This window comes from Sus scrofa, chromosome 1 (genome assembly GCF_054392235.1).
Source record: "Sus scrofa isolate SSC_HxYL_T2T_F1_AM1 chromosome 1, Sscrofa_HxYL_maternal_Yorkshire_Landrace_v2.0, whole genome shotgun sequence".
NCBI classification, from domain to species: Eukaryota; Metazoa; Chordata; class Mammalia; order Artiodactyla; family Suidae; genus Sus; species Sus scrofa.
In genome coordinates, this window is record NC_139383.1 from 225,477,883 (window position 1) to 225,492,243 (window position 14,361).

The 14,361-nt window shown below is 36.9% G+C and overlaps 1 long non-coding RNA gene across 2 annotated transcripts in view; it reads right to left on the bottom strand.

Moving 5' to 3' along the window:
- Window positions 1–14,361, bottom strand: part of LOC110255532 (uncharacterized) — a 450,230-nt gene that overhangs the window by 169,020 nt on the left and 266,849 nt on the right. For both annotated transcript variants that reach the window (XR_014822317.1, XR_002336045.2), the window contains exon 3: window positions 4,174–4,310. This is a non-coding gene — a long non-coding RNA (uncharacterized LOC110255532). The remainder of the gene's footprint in view (window positions 1–4,173; window positions 4,311–14,361) is intronic.

Here is a 14,361-nt window from a genome sequence, read left to right on the forward strand (position 1 = left end):
CTGTCTTTAACCACTCCTTCTCACGGCATTTGCAACAAGTCTCACTGAACTGATAGGAGAGTGTGGTGAACATACCTCTAGTTATGTCATTCCTACCAAAAAACAAACAAAAAAAACAAACAAAAAAAACACCACCAAAAGCACTAATTCCCTAGGGGAAGTCAGTCATCTAGACAGGGGTCTGTCAATTCATACAGGAAAACTCCACCCAAGTAAATATAATGGCTATGAAAAGAAAGAGAGCAATAGAATCAGGGATCATCTTTTCTTCTCAGCAAATGTACTTTCAGCAAAAATCAACATCTACCCACTCTTATGCAAACACATGAACCTTGAAACCTGTGGCCTCATCATTTCTCTTGGAAATTAACAGGAAGCATGTTTGGAAAAGCATCCTTGTGCCCTTTCATCTTCTTTCCACAGGACTGTTTCTCTTCTGCCTGTGTGCCTCTCCAACTCTTTCTTTCTTGGACAATGTACTTAGAAGGGAAGAGCACAGACTTTGAAGTATTCTCCTGTCAAGAACTATTTGTTTGCAGGGATCTAAGACCACTTATGTGAAGTAGATCTAAATGATTTAGTGGATTTTTTTAACTGAATAAAGATACATAAAATGAGTATAGCTTTAAAGAGGTGCTAAAATCCATCTGAGAAGATGAGCACATGTTCTACTCAGCATAAATCTCACTCAACTGATCAGTTACCCCAAATCATGCCCCTCCTCCTCCTAAGTTTCCCTTCTTTGCAAGTGAAACTATCACCAACCCAGTTTCCCAAGTTGTAGACCTATTAAACATCCTAGTTTCATACTCCTCACCTTCTACATTGAGTTATTTAGTAGAATACATTCATATATGCATAGCAGGCAGTGCCAACAGCTGATATTCATAGCTCCATTCAAGTTGCTGAGAACCGACTTTAGGTGCTCAGTGTTCTTTGGGGATCTTAGTTTGATCTGCTATAACAGAATACCATGGAGTGATGAGCTTAACACAAACCTTTCTTTTGCACAGTTCTAGAGACTAGAAGTTCAAGATCAGGGTGTCTGCATAGTTGGAACCTTGGTGAAGCCTCTCTTCCTGGTTTACCTCTTTCTGGCTCCCATCACTTTGTATCCTCAGGTGTTGGAAGAGAGATTGCAAGAGAGACTGAGGGAGGAGAAAGGAGGAGAGAGAGATGGAGGGAAGGAAAGAGGGAGAAAGAGAATGCATGTGCGCAACCTCGCTCTTCTAGTAAGGATGCTAATCTTATCATGGAGGCTCCATTTTCATGGCCTAATTACCTCCTAAAGTCCCCACCTCTACTTTGGAGCCAGATAGATGAATTCTGGAGGGACACATATATTTATTCCATAGCAGTGGGAAACTACAAAATAAGAGTAGTCAGTGTTTTACCTTGTCAAAGCCTGTATTCCAGAGCTGCCATACAAAGTACCGCAGACAATGGCTTCAACAACAGAAATTTATCTTCTCACATTTCTGGAGGCTACTGGTCTGAATGCAAAGTGTTGTGGGGGGTTTCTTTCGAAGCCTTATCTCCTTGCCTTGTTGATGGCCATCTTTTCCCTGTATCTCTACATGGTCTTCCCTAAGTGAGTGTGTGTGTCCTGATGTCCTCTTCTTATAAGGATATTAGTCATACTGGATTAGACTCCACCCCAATGACCTCATTTTTAACTTAAGTATCTCTTTTGAGGCTCTTTCTCCAAATATAGTCACAGTCTGAGGTATTGGGGGTTAAGACTTCAACATATGAATTTGAAAGGCATATAATTCAGCCCCAAAAAGCCTTTTCATTTATATCTTTCTTGTTGTTGTTCTCACGGGTCTTCAGGACAATTCTTAGGGATCAGAGCAGGTATTAGTATTGGATTGATGAGAAAACTGGAAGCCAGAGATACTGAATGATGCCCAAATTCATCAGGCTATTGCTAGTCAGAGACCAGACTTGACTCTTCTCTTCCCTCAAACATTATTATAATTTCCACTGTAGAGTAAAATTCTGTGTCCATGATTATATCAACTTTACACAATGGCCTACTTTTCCTTTCAAATGTTTTCTAAGCACCCTCATCATTTTTCTTATCAAAGCTAATTCTGCAGTGTTTTTCAGTCCTTTCCATTAGATGTACATGCACTCTTTCCATCCTCACTCATATCCAATTTTAAATGAAATATAAAGTCAGTATCTTTTTATCTGTTGTTCTGCTTCTGCAGCATAATTGTTGGGACAGCAACTTGTCATCATGATGTGTTACCCACTGAGGAAGCCTACATCCTATATGCCTAATAAACTTATGATGTAGTCCCCCATTAATCCTCCTAGCTCCAGAGGAAGAGGAGGTGACATGCATCGATTTCCATTCCCTAAATGGAAAACATAGAAATTTTAGCAAATTTATCTTAAACTATGTTCTCCAACCAAGGTTTAGGTCTCTTTGGGGGTAAAGTAATTTTATTATGCCTACTTTATAATGGCTTAGGTTTCTTTATTTGGTGTCCCATTTTATACAGGACTGAGGAGGTGACACCGACTATGACTTGGAACAAGAGAAGCTGGATAGTATTCGTTTACCTGGGAAAGACAGATAGTTGGAAAATAGCTGTGAAAAATTCAAATAATAACTGTAACTAACAATAAGCATTATGAATTATTGTGAACTCACTTGAGTTAGGCATTGAAGTGAACTCTTTTATTTCCTTTCTCACTAACCCTAGTTAATACTCTGATAAGGTAGTTTACTGACAATGATGACAGAACATAAGCTTCCTGAAGGCAAGGACTATCTGGTTTTCTTCACCACTTTAGGGACGCTTCTCCTATTGAACACTGTCAGTTTCACTTCTAGCCTCCTGTACAAAATGGGAAATAGTCTGAATAAATCTAGGCCATTGTAAAATACCAAAAATAAAATTACAGTACTTCCAAACATATTGACATTTTGGCTTGGGAACAGAGACTTAGATAAATCCCCTACACCTATCAGTGCCTAACACGTTGTAGGTGCTTGATAATCATTTGTTCATGGTATGAGTAAATGAATGAACACCTACTTTGTACAGGTGAAAAAAGTAAGGCATCACCTATTTCCCTCCCAAAAAGATTTGTCTTAATATGTCAAAATTTCTAGCTTAATTAGTTATCTTATTTCTAATAGCCACATTAAAAACATACTATACGGGTAGCTTGTGTCCCATGAGTATACCGGTGCCATATTTCCCAACAGCATTTGTTCACTTCTGGTCTCTGTATCACATTTTGGTAACTTGCAATATTTCAAACTTCTTTGTTATTTTTGTGTTTGTTATGGTGATTTGTGATCAGTGATTTTTGATGTTCCTATTGTGAAAATGTTACAACTCAAGGAAGGCTGAAATGATGCTTAGTATTTTTTAGCAATAAAATATTTTTAAGTTAAAAAAATACCATACGGGTATATAGCAAGCTTATAAAAAAATTTAAAAACATTCAGGATCCTAATTCTTAAAGAAAGGTGGTTATGGCTGAACTCCACACTGGAAAGAGGCAGCCTACTCATTAAATCTGCTTTCTGTTCAGCCAAGAAGTGTTCTTTTCCAAAGTAAGAACTAATCACTGATCCCTGCACAATTAGTCATGTTTCAGGAATCCTGGGGACAACTTGAGAGTCTCAAAAACATTTGCAAAACTTTCTAGTTTAGCCTAGAACACCTCTGAAAGAAAAAATATCATGGCTGAGTCAAAAGCTACAGCAAGTGAGGTTGTCCTTTTGAGACACCATAGCAAGTGGATTACTGTTTAGCAATTAAATGTAATGAGAAAGAGTTTTAAATTCCCTGAGCACACTGAGGAATAAACATCTCAAGATGGAATAACCTTGCTAAGAAGAGTTAACTGCCAAGCCAGTATCTCTCCATTCACTTCTGTTCTTCAAGATTCTCTAATTCAAGAGTTAATATACAAAATATTTTAACAATTATTACAGCATGAATAATGAGCACTCAGGATGGACTCTGCCCATATACACGACAAACCAAAACAACAGTGTGGCCATTTAGGTGTACGTTAACTGACTATCGGACATCTGGCAGATCTGCTTTCAGCTCCTTGTCTTCTGAAGTCCATTTCTAGGACTATCTCCTGGATCCCCTGATCAGAGAGCTTCTCCTATGGTGATGAGGGAAGACTTCTTACCTGGGAGTCAGAGAGACTGGATTTCAGTCTTAGTTCTATGACCTTAGGAAAATCATTTCATTGTCCTGGGTTCCACTCGCTTCTTTGGTAAAGCAAGGAGATTGAAGTGGTATTTTCCAACAAGAATGCTAGGATCACTGGCAAAGAAAAAGCAGTTGTTTAGGGTGTATGTCTGTCCCATACACGTTAGGAATTTAAACATTCATAGCCTCTGGGCACTAAATGCCAATAGCACTTCCCAGTCATTGTGACACACCAAAATTTCCCACAAATTTCCACTTTGTTTCGGAATAACTGGACTAGATGGTCTCTATGGTCTTTTCCAGTGTTAACCTTTCAATATTTCTTACATGCACAGTAACAATTCTATACAGTGAAGCCTGTTTTACACCAAACTATGGCCTTTGCTTATTCTCCACAAAGACAAGCTTACTTGTGCATCAGGTAAAACATTTTCTAACAGTTTCCTGATGTATATACTAAGGAGACCACAGCATGTAGGTAAATGACTACACTTCAGTGTAAAAATAATCAACAGCCCATCAGAGCAAAAGTGCAACAAATTCATGGTTCTAAACTTTTTGGAAGTGTATCAATAGGGTTCAATTGGAAGAAACAGATACCTGTCTCAATATTTCAAGTAAAATCAGATTCAGTACAGGGAATTAGGTGCTTTAAATATTTTCAATGATATAGAGGAACAAGTTCTACGCTGAGCCTTCAGAAATGATTCCTAGAAAAATATACAGGAAAAAATGGTTCATCAAAGGAGTTGCTATTTTTGCCTCTATCAGAAAGTTGGGAATAAGAAGGCATTTTCAGAAACTATGGGCTTCAAGAACATATTCTCATAACAGTAACAGTGATCCTGTATCAGAAAATCACTGTGTTCACTGCCACTGTCACCATCCTGCCTCTTATCACTCATGAAGCTCTTGGATGATCCATAGAAAGAAAATGCAGAAAACAACATGACTACCAATACACCTGGTACCAGAAAACAACCAAAGCAGCAGGAACATGACTCCTGCCTCACTTCAGCCTTCTGAACAGCTAGAAGAACTGAACTTACTCAATAATATAACCACAGATAAGTTTGTAAGTTTGGAGAATATAGATTTAAGCCACCCAGCCTCTGTGATGCAGGAATATGGGATAGAAAAAGTTTGATATTAACTGCCAATCTGCCATATCCACCACAGATAACATGGGTCTCTTGTCACAAACTTATGAAAACTATGGACTCTCTCTGGGAGAAAAAAAAAAGTACATAATGTACATATAAAATTTTGCATATATTTTCTAAAACTTATTTTTATTTTTTCCACTATGGTTGGTTTACAGTGTTCTTTCAATTTTCTACTGTACAGCAAAGTGACCCAGTCATACATATATATATACATACATACATACACACACATTTATCTTTTTCTCACATTATCCTCCATCATGTTCCCTCACAAGTGACTGTAGCACACAGAAGGATCTCATTGCTTATCCACTCCAAATGCAGTAATTTGCATCTATTAACCCCAGATTCCCAGTCCATCCTACTCCCTCTCCCTCCCCTTGGCAACCACAAGTCTCTTCTCCAAGTCCATGAGTTTCTTTTCTGTGGAAAGGTTCATTTGTGCCATATATTAGATTCCATATATAAGTGATATCATATGGTATTTGTCTTTCTCTTTCTTACTTATTTCACTTGGTATGAGAGTTTCCAGTTCTAGCCATGTTCCTTCAAATAGCATTATTTTGTTCTTTTTATGGCTGAGTAGTATTCCATTGTGTATATATACATCAAATCTTCTTAATCCAGTCATCTGTCAATGGACATTTAGGGTGTTTCCATGTCTTGGCTATTGTGAATAGTGTTGCAATGAACATACAGGTGCATGTATCTTTTTCAGGGAAAGTCTTGTCTGGATATGTGCCTAAGAGTGGGGTTGCTGGGTCATATGGTAGTTCTATATTTAGTTTTCTGAGGTGGTTGTACCAATTTACATTCCTACCAACAGTGCAGGAGGGTCCGCTTTTCTCCACACCCTCTCCAGCATTTGCTATTTGTAGACATAGTAATGATAGCCATCCTGACCTGTGTGAAGTGGTACCCCATTGTAGTTTTGATTTGCCTTTCTCTAATAATCAGTGATGTTGAACATTTTTTCATGTGCCTGTTGGCCATCAAAATTTTGCATATATTTTCATGGTATGTATGGATCTCCCCCAAACCCACCTTGGACCCTAAGGACACTTAAACATTAAAACATTTCCTGATCCTTCACACAATTAACATTTTAGACATTTGGATTCTTTATTGTTGGGAGCTGTCCTGTGCCTTGAAAGAGCTTTAGTAGCATCTCTAGCATCTCTGCCATAAGTCTGCCCCCTTCACTCACCTCCCCTACTGCAGTTGTCACAGCCAAAATGTTTCACATGGCCATGTGTCCTGTTCAAGGCAAAAATTTCCCCCAACTGAGCCCCTATTTAGCTCTAAAGGATCATTATAAATTAAAAATATTTTGAGAGGGCATATTAAATAATAGGTAAAATTCTTATAGTAATATAAATAAGAGCATGAATGACAGCTTCGAAAACAGATCTGGAAAGGGGCTTAATGTTATTATGATGCAAGCAAGGCATAGGACTTACACCCATGATTCCTGTGTGATGGTTAATTTTATGCCTGCCTGATTGGGCAATGCAGTGGCCAGATATTGATGTGTCTGTACGGGTGTTTCTGGATGAGATTAATGTTTGAAGCCATAGAATGAGTAAGAATATCGCCCTCCCTAATTTGGGTGAGCCTCATCCTGTCCAGTGAAGACCTGAATAGAAAGAGCCAAAAGGCTGAATGGATCCTTTTTAATTAATTCCTGTCCTTCTGTATCTATCTTTATGGCTTTTGTTTTAACGTCTATTTGGTCTGATATGAGATTTGTACCTCCTGCCTTCCTGTATTTTACATAAACACATTAATGTATATGCCCAAAATATAGAAGTACTTAGATAATACAACAAATACTAACAGACATAAAAGGAGAAATTGACGGGAATACAATAATAGTAGCAAACTTTAACATCTAGACAGAAAATCAATAAGGCAACAGAGACCCTAAATGACACAATAGAAAAGTTAGACTTAATTGACATTTTCAGGGCATTACATCCAAAAAAAAAAATCAGAATATACATTATTTTCAAATGCAAATGGAACATTCTCAAGGGCTGACCACATACTGAGGCACAAAAACTAACCTCAACAAATTTAACTACACAGAAATTATTGTCAGGGATCTACTCTGACCACAATGGCATAAAACTATAAATCAACCACAGGAAAAGAAATGAGAAAAAAAACTGACTACACAGAGACTAAACAACAATGGATCAAAAGGAAATCAAAAGGGAAATTTAAAAATGCCTCTAGACAAATGATAATGAAACCACAAACATTTAAAATCTATGGGATGCCACAAAAGCAATTCTTAGAGTGAAGTTCATAGCAATACTGGCCTCCCTCAGAAAGAAGAAACATCTCAAATGAACCACTTACACTTTCCACCTAAAGAGTTAGAAAAAAAAAAAAGAACAAATGAAACCTTAAGTCAGCAGAAGGAAGGAAATCATAAAGATCAGAGAGGAAATCAATAAAATAGAGATTTAAAAAGTAAGAGGAAAAAAATCAATAAAACCAAGAGCTGTTTCTTTGAAAAGGTAAACAAAATTGACAAACTTCTGGCCAGACTCACCAAGAAGAAGAGAGAAAGAATTAACATAAAGAAAATGAGAAATGAAAAATGATCAATAGATACTGCAGAAATATAAAAAGCCATAAAAGAACACTATGAACAGTTACATGCCAGCAAATCTGACAACCTTGAAGAAATGGACAACTTTGCAGAGACTTAACAGCATGCCAAAACTTAATCACCAAAAAACAGATCAACTGAACAGGCAGATCGCCAGAAATGAAATTGAATATTTAATACAAACATTCTCTACAAGCAAAAGTCTAGGACCAGATGGCTTCACAGGTGAATTCTACCAAACATATGAAGATGAACTTATGTCCATCCTTCCTAAACTTTTCCAAAAGGTTGAAGAATGAGGAACACTCCCAAAGACATTCTATGATGTCGTCATTACCCTAGTACCAAAATCAGACTACCAAAAAAGAAAATTATAGGCCAGTATCATGATGAATTCATTTTTTTTTGCCTTTTTCTAGGGCCACTCCCATGGCATATGGAGGTTCCCAGGCTAGAGTTCTAATCTGAGCTATAGCTGCCAGCCACAGCCACAGCCACAGCAGTGCGGGATCCAAGTCACGTCTGCGACCTACACCACAGCCCATGGCAATGCCGGATCCTTAACCCACTGAGCAAGGCCAGGGATTGAACCCACAACCTCATGGTTCCTAGGCGGATTCGTTAACCACTGCGCCACAATGGGAACTCCTCTTGATGAATTTAGATGCAAAAATTGTCAATAAAATTTTAGGAAACCAAATCTAACAACATATATAAAAGATCATGTACCATGACCAAGTGGAATTCATTCCAATTTCACAAGGATGGTTCAACATACACAAATCAATTAATGTCATAAACCACATTAACAAAACACAAGTCAAAAACCACATCATCTCAACAGAGAAAGCAGAGAAAGATATGACAAACTCCAAAATCCATTCGTGATAAAAACTCTTAACAAATTGGGTATAGAGAGAACACAACTTAACATAATCAAAGCCAATTATGACAGACCCACAGCTATTATAATACTCAATGGAGAAAAGCTGAAAGCCTTCCACTAAAATCTGGAACAAGACAAGGATGCCCAGTCTCACCACCTTTATTTAAAATAGTATCAGGGGTTCCTCTTGTGGCTCAGCGGTTAGCAAACCCAAATAGCATCCATGAGGATGCAGGTTCAATCCCTGGCCTCGCTCAGTGGGTTAAGGATCCAAAGTTGCCACGAGCTGTGGTACAGGTTGCAGATGCAGCGCCAATCCCACATTGCTGTGGCTCTGGCGTGGACTGGCAGTTACAGCTCCAATTGGACCCCTAGCCTGGGAACCTCCATACACCATGGGTGTGGCCCTAAAAGACCAAAAAAAAAAAAAATAGTGTCAGAATTCCTAGCAACAGCAATCAAACAAAAGAAATAAAATGTATGTAAGTTGGAAGAGAAAAAGTAAAATTGTCACTGTATGCAGATGACATGATACTATATATAGAACACCCTAAAGACTCCACACAAAAACTACTCCAACTGATCAATGAACTCAGCAAAGTATAAGGATACAAGAGTAACATCAAGAAATCAGGTGTGATTCTGTTTACTAACAATGAAATATTAGAAAAGGAATGTAAAAATACAATACTTTTTAAAATCACACACCCCAAAATTAAATACCTAGGAATAAACCTGACCAGGGAAGTGAACAACTTATATGCTGGGAACTATAAAACATTAATCAAGGAAATTAAAGAGAATTCTAAGAAATGGAAAGATATTCCTTGCTCCTAGACTGGAATAACTAATATTGTTTAAATGGCCATACTATCCAAAGCAATCTACAGATTCAGTGCAATCCCTATCAAATTACCTATGACATTTTGCACAGAACTAGAATAAACAATCCAAAAATTTATATGTAACCACGAAAGACCCAGAATTGCCAAAGCAATCCTGAGGAACAAAAACTGAGCAGGAGGCATAACCCTCCCAGACTTTAGGAAATATTACAAATCAAGACAGTGTGGTACTGGTGCCAAAAGAAACATACAGACCAATGGAAGAGAATAGAGAATCCAAAAATAAATCCGGACATCTATGGTCAATTAATCTTCAACAAAGGAGGCAAGATTATAAAGTGGTAAGAAGTCTTTTCAGCAAGTGGTGCTGGGAAAACAGGACAGCTACATGCAAATCAATGAAACTAGAACACACCATCACACCATGCACAAAAATAAACCCAAAATGGCTTAAAGACTTAAATGTAAGGCAAGACACCATCACCATCTTAGAAGAGAACATAGGCAAAACATTCTCTGATATCAATCGTAAAAATAGTCTTCTTACATCAGTATTCCAAGGCAAAAGAAATAAAAACAAAAATAAATCAATGGGACCTAATCAAATTTACCAGCTTTTGCACTGCAAAGGAAACCATACAAAAACCAAGAAGACAACCCGTAGAATGGAAGAAAATAGTTTTTAATAATGCAACCAACAAGGGCTTAATCTCTAAAATATACAAACAACTTAATACAACTCAAGAGCATAAAACCAAAGATCCAATTGAAAAATGGGCAGAAGACCTGAATAGACATTTCTCCAAAGAAGATATATAGATGCCAACAGGCACATGAAAAAATGTTCAATATCACTGATTATTAGAGAAAGGCAAACCAAAACTACAATGGGGTACCACTTCACACAGGTCAGGATGGCTATCACTACTATGTCTACAAATAGCAAATGCTGGAGAGGGTGTGGAGAAAAGCGGACCCTCCTGCACTGTTGGTAGGAATGTAAATTGGTACAACCACCTCAGAAAACTAAATATAGAACTACCATATGACCCAGCAACCCCACTCTTAGGCACATATCCAGACAAGACTTTCCCTGAAAAAGATACATGCACCTGTATGTTCATTGCAACACTATTCACAATAGCCAAGACATGGAAACACCCTAAATGTCCATTGACAGATGACTGGATTAAGAAGATTTGATGTATATATACACAATGGAATACTACTCAGCCATAAAAAGAACAAAATAATGCTATTTGAAGGAACATGGCTAGAACTGGAAACTCTCATACCAAGTGAAATAAGTAAGAAAGAGAAAGACAAATACCATATGATATCACTTATATATGGAATCTAATATATGGCACAAATGAACCTTTCCACAGAAAAGAAACTCATGGACTTGGAGAAGAGACTTGTGGTTGCCAAGGGGAGGGAGAGGGAGTAGGATGGACTGGGAATCTGGGGTTAATAGATGCAAATTACTGCATTTGGAGTGGATAAGCAATGAGATCCTTCTGTGTGCTACAGTCACTTGTGAGGGAACATGATGGAGGATAATGTGAGAAAAAGATAAATGTGTGTGTATGTATGTATGTATATATATATGTATGACTGGGTCACTTTGCTGTACAGTAGAAAATTGAAAGAACACTGTAAACCAACCATAGTGGAAAAAATAAAAGTCATAAAATAAAAATAATAATAAAAATCTTTTTAAAAAGAAAGAACCAAAAGTCTGAGTAAAAGGGAACTTCTCCTGAAGCACTGAGCTGAGGTCTTGGTCTTTTCCAGCCCTCAGATTAACACTGAAACATCAACTTTTCTTGGGTGTACCAAACCTGCTAGCTTTCAGATTGGAACTTTCACCTTCAGCTCTCCCTGTTTTCAGGTCATCATACTCACATTGGTTCTCCTGGATTAACAGTTTTAATGGAAGACCTTGCAACTTGTCAGCCTCCACATTTACATAAGCCAACCAATCCAGAGTATGTGTGTCTACATGTGTGTATACACATATATATACATCTTAATTCATTTTAAATTTGGGACACACATGTGTCTGTGTGTGTATGTGTTTTCTTTCTCTGGAGAACCCTGACTAATACAGCCTAGTTTAACTATTAGCTCTACATTCAATTTGTAACAAATCAGTTAATCTCGCTGAGCTTCAATTTCCCCACCTATAAAATGGGGATGATGGCAACACTTATGTCACAAGATTACTGTTCAACTGAGGCAATGCAAACTAAATAGTACCCTTTTCATATAATTTATAAGAACTATATGTTCTTCAAAGATTTCCCCTCACTTCCTCTTTTTTTTTACCGAACCCACTTGAGTCACTGAGAACAAATATCTACGGCCATGTTTGTTCCCCTACCTCAAAGAGTGGAACCAACTTTACTCTGTTCCACTTTACTGAAGGTTAAGTCTTCTGATGTAATTTTACGAGAATTATTTCTATTTGGTATCATTCTTAAAGATTAATTTATTTCAGTTTGACTCTTCAAACCGTAGCAAGTTTTCATCTTCTGGGATAAGTTTTGTTTTTGAATTGGAGACTATTAAAGAAAACAATTATTGGGAACCAAAATAAAAGTCATTTCTCTGCCAAACCATAAGCACTGAAATTGTTTCTATCAGTGGAAATAGTCCAAGAATTTGAAAAACAAATCTGAGTGAAAACCAACAAAATCAAGTTAGCAATTTCCTTTTTTAGTTTTTTTTAGAGATACCATAAACTAGAAGATGTCTTTTTTTTAGGGAAATTCTCATCTTCCAGAAGGAGCCATTATTTTCACATATCAATGCTTACTGCTAAAAAGAGAAAGCTTAATGGGTGAACATTGTGATAAAAGCAAATGCCCTTCCAAACAGATTTTAAAAGAAAATTACAATTCAGTAAACTCCCTTTCCTCTCTTGTTCTGTTTGCATTTCCATTTTCTACTGTTACTAACTCCAAAAGCCATATTTTTCACTCTGCTTCTCATTCTGTTCATTTTTGCAATATGGATAAGTCTTTTTGGTTCAAGGGACTTTATACTGCAGGAAAGAGGTTCCAGCTTCTAGATTTAAAGTCTAATTTGGAACCCTCCTGTGCCAAATTCATCTACCTCTACAAATACATTATAATGAAACACTGAAGGTATTATTAAGTATCAGTATAATCCACAGCTGTTCAAATGTATCTGGAGGGGCAAGGGTTTTCTCTTAGGTTTGAATTGCCCCAAGACAATAATAAAGATAATTTCCTATTAAAGCAAATGAGTTAATAAAAAAATAATCCCTGAATCTCAAAGAAAGCAACCCACCAGGGAATATTTATCAAAAGCTCTGCATAGAATTATAATAATTACCATAATTGATTCTATCATTGCAAAATCATAAAAATCATAGATTGTTATGACAGCATTCTATAACCTATGTTATATATGGTGTTACTTAATATTCAAGGAATAGATAATAGGTAATGGTACAAATCAGCTTTGAAAAATACTAATCCTCTTTTCATTTTATTGACTATAGTTTTAATTTTTTTTTCATTTTATTAGACTATAGTTGATTTACAGTGTTGTGTCAATTTCTACTGTATAGCATAGGGACCCAGTCATACATATATATAAAGTGTGAGGAAAAGAATGTGTATGTACTTATCCCTTCTTGAAGGGTCATATTGTATGTATCATACTAAATGACTGAGAAATCCTGGAATAGAGAAATTTGACTTTGTTTCCCATTGTTTCATTAGCTAATTTGATTGCAGAACTCCTCTTTCAAAAGACATCCCTTAACATAAGTCAGAACAGAATACTTTGCAGAGCATTGTTTAGAAAATTCTGAAATAAAATCTACCTCCTATATCACCCACCTCCCTTGCAGGACATTTGGTCCATGCCAAAAAGTCCCTGATATCTGGTCCTGTCCAGAATACCCTATGCCAAAAGTTTCTTGAAATGTGGTCCTCTCCAAAACATCCGTGAGCATACTTGGTCCATGCCAAATATCAAGGACCTTTTGGTGTGAACAAAATGGGCAGTTTGAACAGGATAAAATGGTTTTGCAAATATCAAGGACATTTTAGTGCTGACTTCATCCTAGTGAACACATGTGCATGAACACACACATACACAAATGTATAGTTGGTTCTTCAGATTTCTAAAGAGTGAGGGCTTGGGAATAAGAATACCTAGATTTATATTCTGGCTTCATAATTTATGAGCTATGTAATCTGGAGCAAATTATTTGACCTCACTAATCCTTAATCTTCTGTACCATAAATTGAGCATGATAATTGTGACTATTTCATTGAATTAGTGTGATGTTTAGGTGAGGTGGTGACTACATGTCTGACACATAATGAGTTTTCAAAAAATAAATATATACATGAATTATACCAATAAATCTGATGCATTTATTGAAGCATTTCTCCTTCTGCTTTATAAGCTTTCCCTTTAGATAAGGCTGATGTATAAATCCTTTTGGGGAAGACTCTGTGAGTTTTGATGGCAAAACTGAGACAGACAGTTGAATTGGTCCATCTTCAGTTTTAATTATTGCTGCTGTTATAATGTTGCAACTGTGAGCTGGTCCCGTACTCTTTATGAACCTCAGCATTTATGAACTTAATTTTTCAACTGTCTG